Source organism: Hemiscyllium ocellatum, chromosome 19, assembly GCF_020745735.1.
Source record: "Hemiscyllium ocellatum isolate sHemOce1 chromosome 19, sHemOce1.pat.X.cur, whole genome shotgun sequence".
Lineage (NCBI taxonomy): Eukaryota > Metazoa > Chordata > Chondrichthyes > Orectolobiformes > Hemiscylliidae > Hemiscyllium > Hemiscyllium ocellatum.
Genome location: NC_083419.1, coordinates 7229145 through 7251721, shown reverse-complemented (window position 1 = coordinate 7251721; position 22577 = coordinate 7229145). Strand labels below are relative to the sequence as shown.

Genomic DNA, 22577 nt, shown 5'->3' with positions numbered 1-22577 from the left:
AAATTGATCTTCCTATTATCCAGTTAGATAACTCTTAAATATGGGACAGCAAGCCACCATATACTTATCCTTAAGGGAAGGACATAGAGTGTACTTCAGGTTTCCTACAGTATTGAAGGAAATCTTATGGAGATAAATTGGGGTGTACAACTTTAGCAAGGGATGATGTGGACGGAGATCTGCAACATAGAAAAAGATCCTTGGGGATATGGGAAATCTGCGTCAATAAAAGATTTTTTTTTGTTTAAAATGGGTATATGAATAGGAAGGGTTTGGAGGATGATGGGGCGGGTGCTGGCAGGTGGGGCTAGATTGGGTTGGGATATCTGGTCGGCATGAACAGGTTGGAACGAAGGGTCTGTTTCCATGCTGTACATCTCTATGACTCTATAAGTCCAGAGAAACTCGTGCACGGAAAAGTGGAAATGCAATATATGCTAGAAAATCGCTTGTTGGATCTCTCAAAATCGTTGGAGTTCTCCAGTTGTAATAATTGCTGAATCTGCTGGGTCAACAAGATTCTGTTTAGATTTCAGGATAGTAAATGCAGTAATAACATCAGATTCACAACAATGCTTTGGTTAGAAAATTGTGTTGATAGATTGGTAGGGCCTGTTTCCTTAAGATTTATTTATGGAAGGGATACTGGCAAGCACCATTGACATCAACAGCTAGGGAGACATCATCTTTTCTTACACAAAATTGATGTTATTAATGTTTATAATTTTGTGTTGTGTATATTTCATGTCTACATCATAATGAAATGCATTTGGAAATGATTTGCAATTCCCAAGGGTGAGACCATGTTGCAACTGCATGACAACCGGTCAGTTTGCTGTGACACGTTTCCTCACTGTGAATTCACTGTAACTCAATTGACAAATTGGAGATGATGTTTCTAAAGTGCAAACTTTCAAACCGTGTGTTGGCTGTAATGTGATTACATCACCAACATTTTAAATGCTGTTTCTAAAGTGTGATTTTTCTATAACTTGGTGTTGCCCAAGAACACAACCATCCATGTTGTAGAAGACCTGACTGCATATATTTATGGAATTTGTGAAAACTGCAAGATATTGAACTGTTTGGGTACTTTCTGGATTAAATAGGTTTTTTTTAGCCAAGGCATGAGGTCAACAATTTATTGTAGGCTGTGGCCAATCTGCTAGCTAATGAAAGTCAAATGACTTCAGAAAAGCAGCCAAGTAATGCTTTTAGGGAAATACAGGTTTATTGCTCTTAATTGCTGGATAATCTGGTTTTGGAATAGATTAGGGAAATCTGTGCTGCTTCAACCTGGTAATCCTCTCCAGCTTTAGTTTCTTTTTCAAAAGCCAAGGGAGCCAGAAGAAAAATGATCTCCCAAAGCTTGTAGTAAAAGCTATAAGTTTCTTCCCTGTCCTTTTTAATGGAACTAATTACAACCTGAGTCAATTTCCCATCTCAATATTTTGACTATCTTGTAAATTCTGAGAAGCTGAGGTGCGATTATTTTCAAAAGACTTATGACTACCTTGCCTACACTCGAGCCAGTGTTTGTGTGGAAGACCTCCCTTCAGTGTATGGCTGTCAGCAATTCGATTTCATAAAGAAGAAATACGGTGGATTGCGAGAATTCATCAAATTCTATCTTTTAGTTTATTTCTTTTGCACTTTTCAAAAAAGCAACTATGCAGAGACTTTGTTTTTTTATGATGTGAGTATGTTTGATTTGGGATTGAAAGAGGATATATTTCTAAATTGGGATTACAGCTTTAGTTGTTAACTAATTTTTTCACTTGATATTTAAAATAACTTGATTATTTAAAACAGAATTTATTTTTGAGATTATTAAAGGAAACTGATGAAAGTCTCATTTATTCTGGTTAGCAGTACAAACAGGAAGCACTGGCCATTTTTCAGATTGAATCAAAATAATTCTATCAATGGGATGATTGTGGGAATAATGGGGCGTGATTGCCAGTGCATTCCACTGGTCATAGTCAGGACAAGGTGTGTAGTAAAAGATTTATGTAGCTGCAACTTGGAGGCTATTGTACAATCTTTTTGCGTAGTGCATCATTTCATTTATTGACCATACTTATTTTAGCACAGGTGACAACATTTTGAATAGTGAAACCTAAGTGAATTAATTTACTTTGACTACGTTAGTCCAACAAAATATAATGCATTATGGGAAGTTACTTGATTTCCAGAACTTGCCCTGTTTCCATACCACAGATTTCAACTGAATAATTTGAAATGCAGTTTCACTTTCCAATGAATAATTAATCATAAGAGCCAGGCAGATTTCCTGCTGTTTGGGCATCAACAAATTTGCATTGGCCAATGACTTAAAATATCGACAAATCCAAATGTGGAGAGGTCTCCAGGAAGTGTAGGAAACGTTTTGACTTTCCAAGAAATCACATGCTTTCACCCTACTGTTCTAACACACAGGATCATGTTGATTCATTGACATGAGTTGGTCGTAGATGTACCCATATCCGAGCTCATAGAGTGCCATTCACTCACCATCTTTGTCCTAAATTGGTTCCCACTCTATCAATACAGCACAGAAACAGACCCTTAAGTGATTGCTGGGCCTTTTGCTGAGATATTTGTATCATCAATAGTCACAGGTGAGGTGCCAGAAGACTGGAGATTGGCAAATGTGGTGCCACTGTTTAAGAAGGGCGGTAAAGACAAGCCAGGGAACTATAGACCAGTGAGCCTGACCTCTGTGCTGGGCAAGTTGATGGTGAGACAGGATGTAAATGTACTTGGAAAGGCAAGGACTCATTAGGGATAGTCAACATGGCTTTGTGCGTGGGAAATCATGTCTCACAAACTTGATTGATAGGATCGTGAAGAAGGCATTTGGTATGCTTTCCTTTATTGGTCAGAGTATTGAGTACAGGAGTTGGGAGGTCATGTTGCGGCTGTACAGGACATTGGTTAGGCCACTGTTGGAATATTGCGTGCAATTCTAGTCTCCTTCCTGTTGGAAAGATGTTGTGAAACTTGAAAGAGTTCAGAGCAGATTTACAAAGATGTTGCCAGGGTTGGAGGATTTGAGCTATAGGGAGAGGCTGAACAGGCTGGGGCTGTTTTCCCTGGAACGTCGGAGGCTGAGGGGTGACCTTCATAGAGGTTTACAAATCTGAGGAGAAAGTGAGGACTGCAGATGCTGGAGATCAGATCTGAAAAATGTGTTGCTGGAAAAGCGCAGCAGGTCATGCAGCATCCAAGGAGCAGGAGAATCGACATTTCGGGCCTAAGCCCTTCTTCAGGAATGAGGAATGTGTGCCAAGCAGGCTAAGATAAAAGGTAAGGAGGAGGGACTTGGGGGAGGGGCATTGGGAATGCAATAGGTGGAAGGAGGTTAAGGTGAGGGTGATAGGCCAGAGAGGTCAGGAAGAAGATTGCAGGTCAAGAAGGCAGTGCTGTGTCCGAGGGTTGGTACTGAGATAAGGTGGGGGGAGTGGAAATGAGGAAGCTGGAGAAATCTGTATTCATCCCTTGTGGTTGGAGGGTTCCTAGGCGGAAGATGCGAGTCTGTTTGAGGACGTGGCGGAAGATGCGAGTCTGTTTGAGGACGTGGCTGAACAGCTTCAGGGCAGAGGAGATGACCTGGGGGGTGCAGTGAGAGAGGGACTCTCTGAAATTCTTGTAGAGGGAGGAAGAGAGCTCCTTCAAGGAAGGCATCCTTGCAAGAGGATTCGCAGTAGATTTGGGTTAGGGTTAACCCTAACCCTAACCCTAACCAAGCATCTGCAGTCCTCACTTTCTCCTAGTTGATTTTAACCTACAGCGAATCCTCTTGCAAGGATGCCTTCCTTGAAGGAGCTCTCTTCCTCCCTCTACAAGGATTTCAGTGAGTCCCCCTCTCACTGCACCCCCCAGGTCATCTCCTCTGCCCTGAAGCTCTTCAGCCTAGGAACCCTCCAACCACAATGGATGAATACAGATTTCTCCAGCTTCCTCCTTTCCACTTCCCCCCACCTTATCTCTCCGGCCCCACCCCCTCTCCGGCCTATCACCCTCCCCTTAACCTCCTTCCACCTATCGCATTCCCAACTCCCCTCCCCCAAGTCCCTCTTAGCCTGCTTGGCACACCTTCCTCATTCCTGAAGAAGGGCTTATGCCCGAAACGTTGATTCTCTTACAAAACTGAGGGGCATGGATAGGATAAATAGACAAAGTCTTTTCCCTCGGTCGGGGAGTCCATAACCAGAGGGCATTGGTTTAGGGTGAGAGGGAAAAGATATAAAAGAGACCTAAGGGACAACGTTTTCACGCAGAGGGTGGTACGTGTATGGAATGAGCTGCCAGAGGACATAGTGGAGGCTGGTAGAATTGCAACATTTAAGAGGCATTTGGATGGGTATATGAATAGGAAGGGTTTGGAGGGACATGGGCCGAGTGCTGACAGGTGGGACTAGATTGGGTTGGGATATCTGGTTGGCACTGGACCGAGAAGGGTCTGTTTCCATGCTGTACATCTCTATGATTCTATGACTCTATAATTCAATGTCAACCACCCATCCCAGTCTGACCTAGTGCCATTTGATCCATGTTCCTCTAAACCCTTCTTATTCATATACCTATCCAGATGCCTGTTAAATGTTGTAATCGTACCAGCCTCCACCACTTCCCCGGCAGCTTGTTCCATACATGTACCACGCACTGCATGAAAAAGTGACCCCTCAGGTCCTTTTTTTTTCCCTCTCACTTAAACTCATGTCCTCTGGTTTTGGACTCCAGCACCCTGGAATAAAGACTTTTCATCCTATCCATGCCCCTCGTGATTTAATAAACTTCTATAAGGTCATCCTTCAGAGTCTCATCCTGGTGTTCAAATCCCTCCATGACCTCAGTTCTCCGCATCTCTCTAATGCTTCCAGCTCCTCTAGCCTCCAAATAGTTTATATTGTTCTAATGTATTTACGTGTGTATTCCTACTGCTTGTGCACCATCGTCATCACTTGAACCTTGCTGTGGCGAGCCCTCCCATAACTTCCCCTTCACTATTTCTTTAAGATTCGGTGGAAATCTTACCGCTTTAGCCATTCACCAGCTCTGATGTGCTCTATATTGGCAGTGCACTTTATTTTTGGTTTATGTTCCTTGAGGTGCCTTCACCTTTTAAAATGTAATATAGCACCTATGTAAATGGAAGGTGTCTCTGTAACATTAACGATAACAATTTATGTGTGAATGCCACTCAGAAACTGAACTTATTTTGGTGACCTACTGTTCTGCACAGTAATATAAATGTTCAGCCAAACCCTTTTGAAAATTTGAGAATAGGGAGGCAATCACTAGACCTATTAATCCACAGAGCAGATAATGTCCTGGGGACATGAGTTCAAATCCTCCACCGCAGCAAATGATGCAATTTGAATTCATTTAAAGATCTGAAGTTAAGAGTCGAATGATGACCATGTTGATGGTTGAAAAAAGAACCCATTGGTTCATCAATGCCCTTTTGCGGAGGAACCTGCTGGGTTATATGTGACTCCAGACCCACAGCAATGTGGTTGACTTTTGACTGTCCTCAGTGCAATCAGGGATGGAAAATAAATGCTGGCGTAGCTAGTGACACCCTCTCAATGAATTTAAAAATCCCTCTGTGATCGCATCTTCATGTTCCAATGGCCCTGTATCTGAAACACTGGTCATGGACTCAAAATATGAATCGCTGTGAGGGTTGCCATGACAGTTAAATCCTCTCCTGGAAGCTGAGCTTTCTGGTTATGTTCAAAAATAAGATATTGCTTCTTACTTTGCTAAATCCCCAGGGAGTTAACTAAAGAACGGCATAGAGAGAGAGAGAGAGAGAGAGAGTTGCTTGTGCTGAGTCATGCTTTACTTTCAGCCAAACATGATAACGTGTGAGAGATTGGCCTGAAAAGATGTTTGAATGTACACCGTTCACCACATCTAATATGTTTGTGTTTTCCTTTTAAACAAGCTGAGTGACTTGTACATTTACCATTGCTCTCATTTGAACTTTTGATAACATGTGTGTTATCCCAGTTATTAAATAAAAGATGTGAAAAGATCTACCTCACCCTGTTTCTTTGAAAGGGATGTGTGTGTTTTGATTTTGGCAAGCTAAGATATTTTCACTTGTGTTCATACGAAAGTCAACCCTTCACCAGACAGGTGTGATAACAATTTCACAGGTTGCTTTACTCAGAAGATGTACTAGAAAAGAGCAAATGGGTGGTTAATTATAATGTAGGTTGGATCAAGATAATAGCCCTTGAAGGTGTATTTTTCTATCTTGAGAAAGCATTTCTTTGGCTTATGGCAAGAAATTTCCGCAAAATTTATCGAAACGCTTGCTGTGTAAATTGTTCCAGTGATTAAATGTCAAACCTGGTAATATAACTTTATTTTAAGTTGATACAATCGTTATTTAAAGGACTCCAGGTTTGTATCAATTACTTATCTGCACAGTAATTGTATAGATACCTTCTGAAATTGAAGTTTAGCTATTGCCAGCAATAATTGCGTTGCAGAGGAGAATCGTTTTTATTTTACAAATTGGCCATCTTATTTAAACTATTTGGTGAGCACAGTCCTAATCTATCTCTGCCAGCTTGCCTCAGTGATGCTGCTATTGCCTTGGAGTTAGATAGCAATATGTTGAAATGCAACCTGAACCTAGAGCTTAATGTCTACAGGAACAGAAGACCTTGGAATGTAAGTGGATTCATTGTTGAAAGTGGCACGGCATGTTTAGAGAGTGGTAACTAAAGCGTAGGAGCATTATAAATCAGGCCAAGAGTACATAAGCAAAGAAGATATGCTACAGCTTGACTCTAGCTAGACCCAGGCTAGAGTCTAGCTTCCAGCAGAGATAATCACATGATCTGAAGGATGCAAGGGTCCTTGACAGGGCACAGAGCAGTTCGACCAGATTTTAGTTATGATCCTCCATCTCTAGAACCAAAGTTGAGTGGTCAGAGGAAAGGCAGTGGGTGGGAGCTCTGATGTGACTGTAAAGCATACAGAGTGTCTTGGGTTGTGGAATTTGGAATGGAAGTTCAGCTCTGTTTTACATTTTGATTTATTTCACTGCTATTTGGGCGACTTTGCTGTACACAGATTGGTAGCCAGATTTTCTGACTTAACAACGATGACTTTATTACTGCCTGTAAAATTAATTGGCTATGGAGCACTTAGTAGGGGTGGCGAGGAAGCCTTAGGATGTGAAAGGTACCAAATGAACATGAATGCTTTCTGATTTTAATGAAGTGGTTTCTGGGAACTCTGTGTCCCAATATTTAAAATTTGAGCGTGCACAAAAAAGAACCTTTTTGGGAGGGCAGGGAAATTTTGCCATTTAGTTTTCTCTTGTTGCTTTCCTGGACACACTGGCTCGAGTTCCTACAGTATAGTTCCACGGCTGTTGGATACGCTTGATGCTTCTCCATGTGTGTTTAGTCAACATGTGATTGATTTATTGTTGCCACGTACCAAGATACAGTGAAAAGTGTTGATTTGCTGCTGTACAGGCAGATCTTGTCGTGCAAAATGTATCAGATTAACAGAACAGAGTGCATAATACAGTGTTACAGTGTAGAAAAGGTGCAGAGAGAGAGAGAGAAAAATCAGAATTAGCATTCGAGGTTCATTCAGAAGTCTGATAACAATGCAGAAGAAACTGCCCTTGAATCTATTTGCACATGTATTCAAACTTTTATATCCTCTGCCCAACAGAAGAGAGTATAACTGGGATAGGAGGGATCTTTGATGATGTTGGCTGCTTTTCCTAGGCAGTGGGAAGTGTAGACAGAGTCAATGGATGGAAGGCTGGTTTGGATGATGGACTGGGCTGTGTTCATGACTTTCTGTAATTTCTTAATGGTCAAGGGAAAAGCAGTTTCCATACCAAGCTGTGATGTATCCAGGGTGGCATAGTGGCTCAGCAATTAGCACTGCTGCCTCACAGCGCCAGGGACCTGGGTTTGATTCCAGCCTCTGATGAATGTGCAAACTCCACTCAGACATTCTCCCTGTGCTCCGGCTGCTCCGGTTTCCTCCCACAATCCAAAGATGTGCAGGTCAGGTGAATTGGCCATGCTAAATTGCCCACAGCATTAGGTGCATTAGTCAAGGGTAAATATAGGGTAGGGGAAGGGGTCTTATTAAGTTACTCTTTGGAGGGTTGGTGTGGACTTGTTGGGCTGAAGGGCCTGTTTCCATACTGGAGGTAATCTAATCTAATCATAGAAAGCATTATATGTGCATCGATTTAAAAATTGGTCAGAGTCATTGTGTCATTAGAGGAAAACAGGTTGTGACTAATGTCAGCCTAGTTAACCAAAGAGAGGGTGTTGCTTTGCTCAGTTGGTTGGACAGCTAGTTTGTCATACAGAATGATGCCAATGGCAAGGTTTCAATTCCTACACTAGCTGTCATAAAGGATTCTCCTTCTCAACGTCTCCAATCCCCTGAGGCATGGTGATCCTCAGGTTAAACCACCACTAGTTGTCTCTTTTTCTAATGAGGAGAGCAGCCATATGGTCTGGCAGGGCTATGGTGGCTTGACTTAACAAGTTAAAAGAAGCTAGAGCCTGGTCCGTTTCTTCCATCACACATATTTACATTGAGTACTGATCGAGGGAGGAAACTCCGGTCAATTCTCAGTTCACAGATATGAAGGCAGTCCGTCGTACTGCTTAAAAGAGAAAAAAGCAACACTCTCTTTACATCTGACAACCTATAGGGGGCAGTGGTAGGAATTACATGAATGGGGGATTTTCGAAACGTCGAATTCTCTATTCCTGAGATGCTGCCTGGCCTGCTGTGCTTTGACCATCAACACATTTTCAGCTCAGAGCGGATTAAATCCCATGCCCTTTTTATTTGCTGTTATGGTCTAATGCTTTACTTGTTAATTATGTGATATATTTGGTGTCTCTGCAACATTGTTTGAGTGTCATTACAATTGCCTTTAATCTTATCATCAATATCAAGCCTATTTTGTCAAGCATAAGATTAAAAAAAGGCTATAATTTCTGACTTCCAGGACACAGCAGCTGACATGACAAATGGCGCATTAATAACTCGCAGATAATGCTTGATCAGTAGCAAACTTTAAACATGTTGTACATCCTATCTTGGGTGGGTATTACTTGCAATAATGAATATTGTAATGTTTGCTGGAGATAGCTACAGTAGGTTGAAGAGAAGGATATATTATCTATGCAGCATTTTCTCTTATTCCCATGGCCTATTTTAGGTAAGAATCTAATTTGAACTTGTACTTAGGTGCATGTCAGTCTATATAGTCTTTCAAAGTGATATGGAGAAGGTTGCACCAATATATTTCCAGTTGAATAGTTTGCCGTTCAAAATAAATTCAGCCATTCACCAAAGGAAATATCTTTCAGGTTTTTTTATATGTAAGAGACAGAGGTTTCAGTGTGTCATCTTTAACTTGAAGGTTCAAGTCTGAAAGTTGCACTATCATGTTCAATTTAAAAGTCCAATTTCACATATTAAAAACAGGGTCAGGGTTAGCCAGAGACTTTTTTCCCCAGGGCAGGATTGACTGGCACGAGGAGTCATAGTTTGAAGATATTAGGAGGAAGGTATAAAGGAGACGTCAGAGGTAGGTTTTTTGCACAGAGAGTTGTGAATGCATGGAATGAGTTGCCAGCTGTGGTGGTGGAAACAGAGTCATTGGGGACATTTAAGTAACTGCTGGACATGCACATGGATAGCAGTGAGTTGAGGGGTGCGTAGGTTGTTACTATATTTTACAGTAGGATTAACCTTGGCACAGCATTGTGGGCCTAAGGGCCTGTTCTGTGCTGTACTTTTCTATGTTCTATGTCTGTATTATGAAACTTGAAAACACAGACGACGCAAACATTATGAAGTAAGCATTCTTTATTCCACTGGCATCAGGTTATTACAAACAAGAAGGGAAGAGGTTAAAAAGGGAAGTGTTTCTACTCATGAGCCCTCCTTCCCACTAAGATACCATTTGTTTTCTCGAGAGGGTCTTTTCAACTGTCGCAGTACCCCCACTCACTCTCACCACCTGCTGGTGGAAGTTTTGGCACAATTGCTCACCATTGCTTAGAGCCAACAAAAAAAAGCTGCAGGCGCGAGATCAAAAGTAGACAAACAGGAGGTTGGAAGAACACAGCTGGAAGGGTTAGTACTCGAAAGGTTGACTTCTCCACCTCCTGACACTGCCTGGCTTGCTGTGTTCCTTCAGCCTCCTGTTTGTCTGCTGCTCACCATTGCTGCCTGCTGTTGGAGGTTCTGTTACATTGGATTGGACATCATAGAGAATTCCCTGCCCAACACAGGCATTAAACCCCCGCATTAGGCTGCTAGCCAATTAAAACAGAGGTAATTACACTGTACTCAATAAAATTAATTGGCTGTGGAGCACTTTGAGGACAAATTTTTTGGGATTTGTAATTCATTAAGTGAATGCAAATGTTTTCTTCCTTTCTTATTATTTCTGGGAACATTGTTTCCCAATCTGTGCCATTTAACGTAACCAAAGCAGAGAGTGGGTCTGCCCGCAGTCCAATCAACTCCTTCTGAGTATGGGAGTTGGGAGGTCAAGTTGCGGCTGTACAGGACATTGGTTCAGCCGCTTTTGGAATAGTGTGTTCAATTCTGGTCTCCCTCCTACTGGATGGATGTTTTGAAACTTGAAAGGGCTCAGAAAAGATTTTTAAAAAGTACAGCACAGAACAGGCCTTTTGGCCCACTGTTTTGTGCCAGGGATTAATCCTAATGTAAAATAATATAATAATATATAAAATAATATCTTCCGCCTGGGAACCCTCCAACCACAAGGGATGAACTCAGATTTCTCCAGTTTCCTCATTTCCCCTCCCCCCACCCTGTCTCAGTCGGTTCCTTCAACTCAGCACCGCCCTCCTAACCTGCAATCTTCTTCCTAACCTCTCCGCCACCACCCCACTCCGGCCTATCACCCTCACCTTGACCTCCTTCCACCTATCACATCTCCATCGCCCCTCCTCCCTACCTTTTATCTTAGCCTGCCTGGCACCCTCTCCTCATTCCTGATGAAGGGCTTATGCCCGAAACGTCGAATTTCCTGTTCCTTGGATGCTGTCTGACCTGCTGTGCTTTAACCAGCAACACATTTTCAACTGTAAAATAATATAACTTAACCTATGCACCCCTCAATTCACTGCTATCCACATGCATGTCCCGCAGTCACGTAAATGTCACTAATGACTCTTCTTCCACCACCACGGCTAGCAATGCATTCCATGCATTCACAACTCTCTGCATAAAAAGTCTTCCTCTGAGGTCCTTCAAATATACCTTTCTCCGAATATCTTAAAACTATGACCCCTTGTGCCAGTCAACCCTGCCCTGGGGAAAAGTCTCTGGCTATTGACTCTATCCATTCCTCTCATTATCTTGTATACCTCGATCAGGTACCTCAATCCTTCTCTCCAGAGAGAAAAGTCTGAGGTTAGTCAACCTCTGTTCATAAGGCAAGCCCTCCAGTCCAGGCAGCATCCTGGTAAATCATCTTTGCACCTTCACCAAAGCCTCTGTATCTTTTCTATAGTAGGGCAACCAGAACTGGACACAATATTCCAAGTGTGGTCTCACAAGGGACTTGTACAGCTGTAGCAAAATCTCGCAGCTCTTAAACTCTATCCCCCTGTTAATGAAAGCTAAAATACCATATGTTTTCTTAACAACCCTATTCTCTTGGGTGGCAACTTTAAGGGATCTAAGTACTCGGAACACCAAAATCCCTCTGATCCTCCACACTGCCAAGAATTCTGTCTTTAATCCTATATTCAGCATTCAAGTTTGACCTTCCAAAATGCATCACTTCGCATTTATCCAGGTTGAATTCCATCAGCCATTTCTCAGCTATCTGGATTCAGAATTGGTTGGCTGACAGAAGGCAGAGAGTGGTTGTAGATGGAAAGTATTCTGCCTGGAGGACAGTGTTGAGTGGAGTCCCGCAGGGCCCAGCTCTGCGTCCCGCCTGTGTTGCGCTGCAGCCTGCAATATCCCTCAATACTGTCAATGACAACCTTTTGTGTCAACTGCAAATTTACTAACCCACCTCTCAACCTCCTCATCCAAGTCATTTATAAAAACTACAAAGAGCAGAGGCCCAAGTACAGAGCCCTGCGGGACTCCACTCAACACTGACCACCAGGCAGAATACTTCCCATCTACAACCACTCTGACTTCTGTCAGCCAACCAATTCTGAATCCAGATAGCCAAATCTCCCTGTATTCCATACTTCATGACTTTAAGAATGAGCCTACCATGGGGAACCTTATCAAATGCCTTGCTGAAACCCATATGCACTACATCCACTGCTCGACCTTTGACCTATCATGCCAACTCCTCAAAGAACTCAATAAGATTTGTGAGGCATGATCTGTCCCTCACAAAGCCATGTTGACTGCCTTTAATCACGCGATGCTTTTCCAACTAGTCATGAATGCTATCCCTCAGAATTCTTTCCAAAACTTTGACCATGGATATAAGACTGACTGGTCTGTAATTGCCAGGGATTTCCCTATTACCCTTACTGAAAAGAATAACATTCACCTCCTTCCAATCCTCCGGTACGACTCCAGTGGAGAGTGAGGAGGCAAATATCCTTGCCAGTGGCTTAGCAACCTCCTTTCTCACTTCCTGGAGCAGCCTAGGATAAATCTGGTCTGGCCTAGGGGACTTATCAATCTCATTTAGCAAAAACTCATTTAGGGCTTCCCCTATCCGCTCAGCCTCCACGCACGATAACCCTACGCTATCCCTGACTGTCCCTACCTTCTCCCTGATCAATCTCTTATTCCTCACGCTTGAGTAAAATGCCTTTGGGTTCTCCCTAATCCTTCTTTCCAAGCCTTTCTCGTGCTCCCTCCTGGCTCTCCTCAGTCCATTTCTGAGCTCCTTTCTAGCAAGTCTGTAATCCTCTAAAGCTGTGCTAGATCCTTTCTCTCTCTAACTTATGTAAGCTGCCTTCTTCCTTTTGACGAGTAGCTCCTCTGTTTTTGTCATCCAAGGCTCCTTAATCTTACCCCTTCTTACCTATCTCAGAGGAACAAATTTGTGCATCACTCGTAACAACTGTTCCTTAAACAGTCTCCACGTGTCTGGTGTGCCCTTTACAAAGATGTTGCCAGGGTTGGAGGATTTGAGCTATAGGGAGAGGCTGTTTTCCCTGGACCATCAGTGGCTGAGGGGTGATCTTATAGAAGTTTATTAAATCATGAGGGGCATGGATAGTGTAAATGGACAAGGCTTTTCCCTGAGAATGGGGGAGTCCACAACTAGAGGGCATAGGTTTAGGATGTGAGGAAAAAGATTTAGATTAGATTAGATTACTTACAGTGTGGAAACAGGCCCTTCGGCCCAACAAGTCCACACCGACCCGCCGAAGCGCAACCCACCCATGCCCCTACATTTACCCCTTACCTAACACTACGGGCAATTTAGCATGGCCAATTCACCTGACCCACACATCTTTGGACTGTGGGAGGAAACCGGAGCACCCGGAGGAAACCCACGCAGACACGGGGAGAACGTGCAAACTCCACACAGTCAGTCGCCTGAGGCGGGAACTGAACCCGGGTCTCTGGCGCTGTGAGGCAGCAGTGCTAACCGCTGTGCCACCGTGCCGCCCACATTTAAAAGGGACTTAAGGGGCAACTGTTTCACACAGATGGTGCATGTATGGAAATGGTGGAGGCTGGTAAAATTGCAACATTTAAAAGGCATCTGGATGGGTATATGAATAGGAAGGGTTTGAAGGGCTGGCAAATGGGACTAGGTTAATTTGGGATATCTGGTCAGCATGGACGAGTTGAATTGAAGGATCTGTTTCCGTGCTGTGCATCTCTATGACTCAAAAACCCCTGGAGACATACAATTAGTCGTTAAAATTGTGAGAGTGTTCTTTCTGGTCACAAGTTAGAACAGTGGGCTATTACTGGCCACGCCAACCAGGTGGTGAATAATTGGTTTGGTTTTTCATCATGTTTCTGTGTGATGGTGCTGAAACAATACAGTCAAAGATTGTCATTGTGTTGCTCTCCATGCCTTTCCAGGTGACTGACTGCAGGCATTGGGAAGATCTAGGAGAAGGCTGATTGGTCACCTTCAGGCTCCAAGGAACTTGGGAGTTTGGACTAATTGGGAGTGAGGTAGAATGCTTACATTTAAATTTGTGGGCAGAAAATATCGATTATAAAAATTGGGGCATACTCATAGAAGCTGAAACTTCATACAAATGATTTTTTGAGATTGTATTATTTTGTGGAAGTTTGAATTAAAATGGGAAAACATTGATATTACAAAAATGTATAATTTGCTTCCAGAGCCAGAGAGGTTTTCTTGAAGTAGTTGTGATTATAATACGTGGATAAAACCCCAGTTGCACCTTGTGATCAATATGTCTTTTCAAGAGTTTATACCAGAGAGATTATAAAGTAGAAAAGCTTTCAGCAGTTCAGTGACTTGTACCAAATTGTCACCTCTTCAGGCTTCAGCAATGTAGCCGATATGATCAAAGAATCACCAAGAGTCGGTTCTTGACTTCCATATTTAGCTGTACACATGGGAACAGCAAAGCTATTGTAGGTTTCATTTGGTAATTACAGTAAAGACTGAGAGTTTCACCACCATTACAGTGACAAACTCCAAGCTAATATTTCTTCTGACTGCTGATACCAGTTCCAATATGCATGTGAATTGCAAAGTGCATTTCTACTTTTATCAAAAGTGGTGCATCTCTGGCTGATATTTTTTTAAACTGATCGAGATTTTTGGCTGAAGAGTAGGGGGTAGAGAGTGACTGCCTGCAAACGTTCTAAACTTTATTTTGAAAGATGTTTGCATTGACAAAGAGCCAACTTTCCATGAACAAAATTGAACAATTGGCACATGGAGGTGAGGCAATGCTGTCCTTGGCTGGTGGTGGTGGGGGGTGGTTGTGCTGTTTGCAACATGACCTTTGTCATGATTTTAAAACTATTTGCTTCCCAGAGGTACCATTGTTTTGCTGAAGGATAACTGCAGCCAAACTAAAAACATTGCATCTCAAAATGTTTGTTGCTCCAATCCATGAACCACTGGATGGATCCAGTTTGTCCCACGCAAATGTAATGGTCGTGTGCACCAAAATAGAGACACACACACACACACACACACACACACACCTCAGTGATACATCATTCCCTGAGAGAGGGAGACAGAAGTCCATAGAAAAATCCCAGTCAATTAACGATGGGAGGAAATTTCTTTCTGACCCCAGTTAAAAGAAAGTCACTAATGTACAGAGATGGCGCGATGCTGGTTAATGTCCTGCAATACCTAGATTTTCTACAAGATGTTCTGCCTAGTAACTGGTCTGGCTCTCACTTAAAGAAACCCTACAAACCATATTTCACCATATTAACTGGTATCATATGCTGGGAAATCAGGAAATTAACCAATTCCAAACATTGCGTTGGACTAGTTCCAGTCTAGCCTTCTATGACTTGATATTGTAATTCCTCTCTGACCTCCCAACCCTCAGGTCCTCTCCATTCGATTTGTTTGGAAGGAACAGTCTGCACAGTGGTCTGATTTGCTTCAATTTACAGTTACAGGCACCAGATATAGACATGATCAAACTAATGAATATTTCTCCTTATTTACAATGTTTCATTCTCAGCAATTGTTCATCTATTAACTATTTTGACTTCAGGACCTCAAAAAAAAAAGTCATTCATCACCAATGTTGCTTCTTTTTATAGCTAACTCTTAACTCTGTTAGCAACACAAATAACAATAGATTCAGGAGCAAATTACTGCAGATGCTGGAATCTGTACTGAAAACAAGAATTGCTGGAGATCAGAGCATGTCAGCCAGCAGCATTGACAGAGAGCGAGCAAACATTTCAACTCTAGATGACTGTTCATCCGAGCTGATGAGAAGTATGGAGGGGGCCAGCCTTCATGCTTTATTTATGTGTAAATGCTGCCCCCCTCCACACTTCACGTCAGCTCTGGTAAGAGTCATCTAGACTCAAAATATTAGATTGCTCTCCATGGATGCTGTCTGAGCTGCTGTGATCTCCAGCATTTGTTGTTTGCATTAGATTCAGTTTTATAACTTTGAACTCTGCTCACGTAGAGTTAGGAGGAAGGACTCTCCCTTTCTCACTCTCATCCCTGTTGAGGATACAAAAATGAACTCAGTGTCTGTTCAAGGTGTTCCCTCACTTCTCTGCTTTCTAATTTCTGCTGTTATTGCCTCAAACTTATGTCATTGCTTTATTAATAATGCTATGACTAGCATTTTCTTTAGTTCCTTACCATTATGCTGTAATGTGCACTCCTCTCACTCTCTCCTTTTTGGCACTTCCTCATCGCTGAAGATTGCAGGAGGCTTCTACTCGTTTTGGGGCAGGTGGTGGTGCCGCTGTCGATTTTAAAAACCCACCTGGTTCGCTAACATCCTTTTTGGGAAGGAAATCTGTCATCCTTACCTGGCTTGGCCTATATGTGACTCCAGACCAGCAGCAATATGGTTCACTCTTAACTATCCTATGGGCAATTAGGGACGGGCAATAAATGCTGACCCAATCAGCAATGCTCATATCCCATTAACAAATGAAAGAAAGCATTGCCCTTTGATGTGAAGGGCACTGCTTGTCACAGGCCACTCGGGTGTTTTCCTATTTTCCTGGTGGTGGAAATTGAATAAAGATTTGTACACTTTGTGTCTTTCACTGTGTCTCTCACACACACACACACACACACACCATGGGTGCTGGGGAAAAAATAAGCACTACCACAGTTAAGCGTTAGTGTGGGGGTAAAGAAAAAAAGGAAAGAAAACAAATTAGGTACAGGCCCATTGGTAGCTAGCCAGGCTTATCTGTAACCATCAAATACTTCCACAGTTGAAACAGGTAAAGGAATAGTCACTGTTGGACCCGTACTTCTCTTTGTCTACCATGTTGGTTGTTTACTCAGTCTCCATGGTCTCTGGAGTGTTCTTGATTTGGTATCTTAGGCAACTGTCCAGTTAGGTAATGTGGCCTGACTCAACACAGTTGGCTGTGCAGGAAGAGTGTCTTGCTGCTGCTGATGTTGGCCAGTGTTTGTGATGTGATCCCTTCAGGAAACCATGAGCATGCTGGGGAGACAGCTTTGGTGGAAGAGCTTTCGAAAGTGTACACATCATTGGTACAGACCCCATGTCTCAGCACTTTTTGCAAAAAGGTGGTGCGGTGGTCTACGCTGAGCTTGATCTGTGTTCTGAGACTGCGATTGCTCGATACTCATTTGTAGGGTTTTGCAAATACTCAGTTTGCTTTAGGATGCCTATTGTTCGCTTTCTTTGTCTTTGGTGGCATCAAACAAGATGCCATTCCCCAGATGGATAAATTACTTGACAGCATTTAGCCCAGTTCCCGTGATGTCAGTGCTTGATGGCTTGTATCCTTTTGTTGGAGTGCAGGACTTTACTGTTTCATCAGATTGACTTTTAGTCTGAAGTGTTGTGTGGCCTTAGAAACACACGTTGTTGTACAGTGCAGGTCTGACAGCCTGTGAGCCAGGAGAGTGCAACCATCAGTGAAAACATGTTTTACCGATGAGTGGTTCCTTTGTTTTTCTCTGAGGTTGAAAAGGCTCCCTTCATTCTGGAAGCCAACGCGCACTCCCTCATTAAGGTCTCTTGTTACCTGCTGCAGTGCCATTCTGAAGTAGCAGCACGGTGGCTCGGTGGTTAGCACTCCCTGCATTTAGTCTGTCCAGCCCTGTTCCAATTTTCTACCATTCACTCCAATCCTTTTTCATTCTCCTAAACCCTAGTGAACGCAGACACTGGTAAGTCAGTGTTTAAACAAGAGTAAATGTGGGGTTAGGGAGAGAGGGTGGGGTTGGGGGAGCTGAGTCTGGGTGGGATTCTCTTCAGCGTGTGAGTGGGGTGGCATGGTGGCTCAGTGGTTAGCACTGCTGCCTCACAGCGCCAGAGACCCGGTTCAATTCCAGCATTGGATGACTGACTGTGTGTGGAGTTTGCACGTTCTCCTCGCGTCTGAGTGAGTTTCCTCTGGGTGCTCTGGTTTCCTCCCAGCCCAAAGATGTGCAGGTCAGGTGAATTGGCCATACTAAATTGCCCGTACTGTTAGGTGCATTAGTCAGAGGGGAAATGGGTGGGTTACTCTTCGGAGGGTCGGTGTGGACTTGTTGAGCTGAAGGGCCTGTTTCCACACTGTAGGGAACCTAACGTAATCTAATCTAAAATAAGTCAGGACCAGCACACACCCTTGCTGCATGCCATTGGAGATTCGGAGCCAGTTCGGGTGGTGACTGATGTGCATGATTTGCCCAAACTGGGTTTCATGAAATAAACACAAAGTGCTGGAGAAACTCTAGCAGCATCTGTAAAGAGAGAAATAGAATTAACATTAGAGTCCAATGTCACTCTTTAGTTCTGAAGAAGGTTCATATCAAACTCGAAATGTTAACTCTCTTTCTCCCTCTCTACAGCTGCTGCCCAACCTGCTGCGTTTCTCCAGCCCTTTCTGTTTTTATTTCCGATTTCCAGCGAAGGCAGCATTTTGCTTTTATTTGACTGTGTATTTTCTTCATGAAACTGCTTCCTATTGACAGGAGCCGGGCTGGGCATCCCGATTTTTGAAGAAGTTTCCAAAAGTCCATATCTGCTTACCGAGATGAGATCTACAATGGAGATGTTTTGGTCTTGTTTCACTCACGACGCCTTTTCTTGGGCTTTACCAAAGTGCATGGACCATGTCAGTTGTGCCTGTGTTTGCCCTGAAACCACACCAGTTCTCTGGGAGGTTTCCTTTGCAATGATAAGGACAAGTGTTTTTAGACATATTCTAACCAGGATCTCCCCAACAATACAAAGGTGGCTGACCCCACTACTGTTGGAGCAATCTGATATTTCTCCTTAGTTTAGTGAGAGGGTGATGGTACCAGCATCTCTCCGATCCAACAGAATGCTGTCCTGTTCAGCAAAAGTTCATGGTACTTATGTGGGGAAGGATCACCACCCTTCATGGTGGAATCTTGTCCCATTGACTTCAGGCGTTGTTGCTCTTTTATCTGGTTGATAGTGGTCACCAACCCCTCTTGGGCTCTCAACCAGTAAGTTTTTGATTTTTAAAAAAACTGCAGATGTTGGAATCCAAACCATTCAAAACAGGCGGCTGGAAGAGCATAGCAAGCCAAGCAGCACCAGGAGATGGAGAAGTCAATGTTTCAGGCATAACCCAAGGATCACACCCAAAACGTTGACTTCGCCACCTCTTGGTGCTTCCTGGTTTGCTGTGTTCTTCCAGCCTCCTGCCTGTCTACCTTTGCATTCCAGCATCTGCAGTTCTTTTATCTCCAGGCTAGTATTTATTGTCCATTCCAGAGTCAAGCACATTGCTGTGGGTTTGGAGTCACATGTAGGCCAGACCAGGTGAGGAAAGCAGCTTCCTTCCTTTAAAAGACTGTAGTGAACCAGATGGGTTTTTCTAACAATCAACAATGGTCTATTCAGGGTCATCTTCCGACACTAAATTCCAGATATTGTATTGAATACAAATTCTACTATCTGCCATGGCAGAATTGAAACCCTGGTCGCCAAAACATTACCTGGATCTCTGGAACAACAGTGTAGTGATAAACCACTTCTCTCCCACACATCATTTTCTTTTTGACGACCTGTGGTCAATGGCACTGTCATTGAAGAGTTCTTGGCATTGACAAATCTTTCAAAGTTACCTGACCAATGGTCCAGGGATGACCCCTGTTCAATGCTCGGTTGAAGTGAGTTTGGGAGTTAATATTTGGCTATGTTAGGAGGTTCTGATTGACCGCAGCAAGACCCAAGCATTTGTTTTGAACCCCATTAACGATCCTTGTAAATTCCAGAACATGCAGTACCATCCTTTAAAAAAACTGCTGGAGGGGTTACTGTGGGAGGCAACATTCTTCCCCACTTTCCTGATGAAGGGCTCATGCCCGAAATGTCGATTCTCCTGCTCCTTGGATGCTACCTGACCTGCTGTGCTTTTCCAGCGCCACACTTTTTGACTCTTAACTTTTGACTCTTAACATGGGGTAGTATAATGGCTCAGTGGTTAGCATTGCTGCCTCACAGCGCCAGGAATCCAGGTTTTCAAAGTTTGTGAGAAGATTTGTAGCTCGGGTGCTCATTGTTGTGGTTCTGTTCGTCGAGCTGGGAGTTTTTGTTTCAAACGTTTTGTCCCCTTTCTGGGTGACATCCTCAGTGCTTGGGACACCCTCTGGTGACTGTCTGTCTGTGTGGAGTTTGCACATTTTCCCTGTGTCTGCGTGGGGGTGCTCCAGTTTCCTCCCACAGTCCAAAGATGTGCAGGTTAGTTGGATTGGCCATGCTAAATTGCCTGTAGTGTTAGGTGCACTAGTCAAAGGGAAATGGGTCTGGATGAGTTGCTGTTCGGAGGGTCGGTGTGGACTTGTGGGGCTGAAGGGCCTGTTTCCACACTGTAGGGAATCTAATCTAATCTAAGGGCCATTAGGGACAAGCAATAAACACTACTCATCCTGTGAATGGATTTTAAATATTTATCAAGGTCCAAAGCATTGAAATCCAAACCCAATGCATTCTCTCTCTCACTTTTCTCCCAGATCATAAATGCTGTAGAGCACTGTGCCGTGTCTCATTTTTCCTGCAATTTCAGATGTTTAAAACCCAAGCAAGCTTACAATTAATATGTAGAATCATAGAATCCCTACAGTATGAAAATAGTCCACAATGGCCCTCTGAAGAACATTCTACCCAGATCCACCCCATCCCTGGTAACCCTGCATTTACCCATGGCTAACCCACCTAATCTGGTACATCTTTGGACTGTAGGAGGAAGTTCACACAGATGCAGGGAGAATGTGCAGACTCCACACAGACAGTCGCCTGACGGTGAAATTAAACCTGAGTCCCTGGTGTGGTGAGGCAGCAGTGTTAACTACTAAACCACCATGTTAATTTTGATATCAGGCCCAAAATTATCTAATGTTTGTTGTTTTTAAACCTTTGTGTCTTTGAACATACAAACGTAGAAAGAAAGCTTAAAGTGAAAAATAACTTCTGGGAACATTCTGCTAAAAATCAGTATTTGCTCAGACAAGAAAAAGCATGGCGATCAGATCATTCTTGTTGATTGTGTAGTATTAGTGAGACCTATTTTGGAAGGATGGTGTAGAATGTTGCTGTGCTGCCAGATTGATAGGTGAACTAGGGCCTGGGTTAATCTTGATTTTGGATAAGATACTGCTCTTTCGTGTCACTGACGTAAGTCGGCTTTAAATGGAAGCATTGGGTTTGGGACATTTGATGATTGGCTCTTTTAGTTTACTCCCCTCTTTTTTTATTCATCCACTCACCTGTCCATCTGATGCAATCAGCCAACGGTCCGATGTACAACAGTACAAAAGTTGCTTTTCAGAGTTAAGCAATAATTTGAGTGAGAGTTTTGACACAGGGATTAAGGTAATAATTTATGTAATTGAATGAATTTATAAACTCCTATATTTCTGTTCACTTACATATTTAAACATTTTAGCTGTTATGCTTTTTTTATTTCAACAAGATTATGGATTTGCAATAGAATTGATTTTCTGAGATGTGTGCAGTCACTGTTACAGTTAGGATTTCTGAATCCATTTTATCAAAGAAATGACATTGAATACTGGTCAATTTCTTTCTGATGGCACTTTGAAAAATGTTGAGTTGATTTATAATTGTCAGATATACCTAGGTACAGTGAAAAGCTTTGTTTTGCGTGCAGTACAGGCAGATCATACCATACAAAGTATATTAGGGTCATAAAACATAATGAGGAATATAATGTTGCTGTTGCAGAGAAGGTGCACAGAACGTGTGATCAACATTAACTTGGAAATTTGAGATTCCATTTATCATCCTGTATTACAGTAATTTTAGAAATTAATGTTCAGTCAGCAATTGATTAAGCTACACAGCAGAACAATACTTTTGTAGGTTTTTCTCATTCTGCCAAATAATTATGAACTCTGAAATATTACCAAATGATGTTTCTTTATTTAATAATGCAGGGAAAAAATGCAAATAATGGAACTGGAGAATGTGATGTCACATTATCTTGAGCTGTGTCAGTAATTTATGTTGAAAAGTGCTCCAAAGTAATGTATTTTGAAATACATTATGCCTCCAGTCTTATAAATTTGCTTTATTCAAAACCAAATGTAGTTTTGATCATGACACCAACAGGTTTATTTGAAATCACAAGCTGTCCGAGCTCTGCCCCTTCAGGTGAAGTCAAAGTTCTTAACGGTAATAGAAGAGCAGGAGAAGTACAATGGTACAAAGGGGCAGTTTGTGATTTCAAATAACCTGGTGTTGTGTGACTTCTGACTTTGTCCACCTCAGTCCAACACCAGCACCTCCACATCAAATGTAGTTTTTGCAATCAAAATACTTTTAAATGGAGAATCATCAGTACTGTTTTCCACTTGGAAATCGCAGTGGCAACTCTGTATATCGTAAAGCACGATGTGAATTTAGAATTTG

General features: G+C 42.7%; 1 protein-coding gene across 2 annotated transcripts in view; it reads left to right on the top strand.

Moving 5' to 3' along the window:
• slc38a4 (solute carrier family 38 member 4) overlaps window positions 1–22577 on the top strand; it is a 104055-nt gene that overhangs the window by 28459 nt on the left and 53019 nt on the right. Inside the window, exon 1 of one of the 2 annotated variants that reach the window (XM_060839220.1) lies at window positions 14156–14181. The exons of the other annotated variant lie outside the window; for it this stretch is intronic. The gene's annotated coding sequence lies outside the window, so the exon portion shown is untranslated. Of the gene's footprint in view, window positions 1–14155; window positions 14182–22577 lie in introns of those variants that run through there. 2 annotated transcript variants of the gene reach the window in all.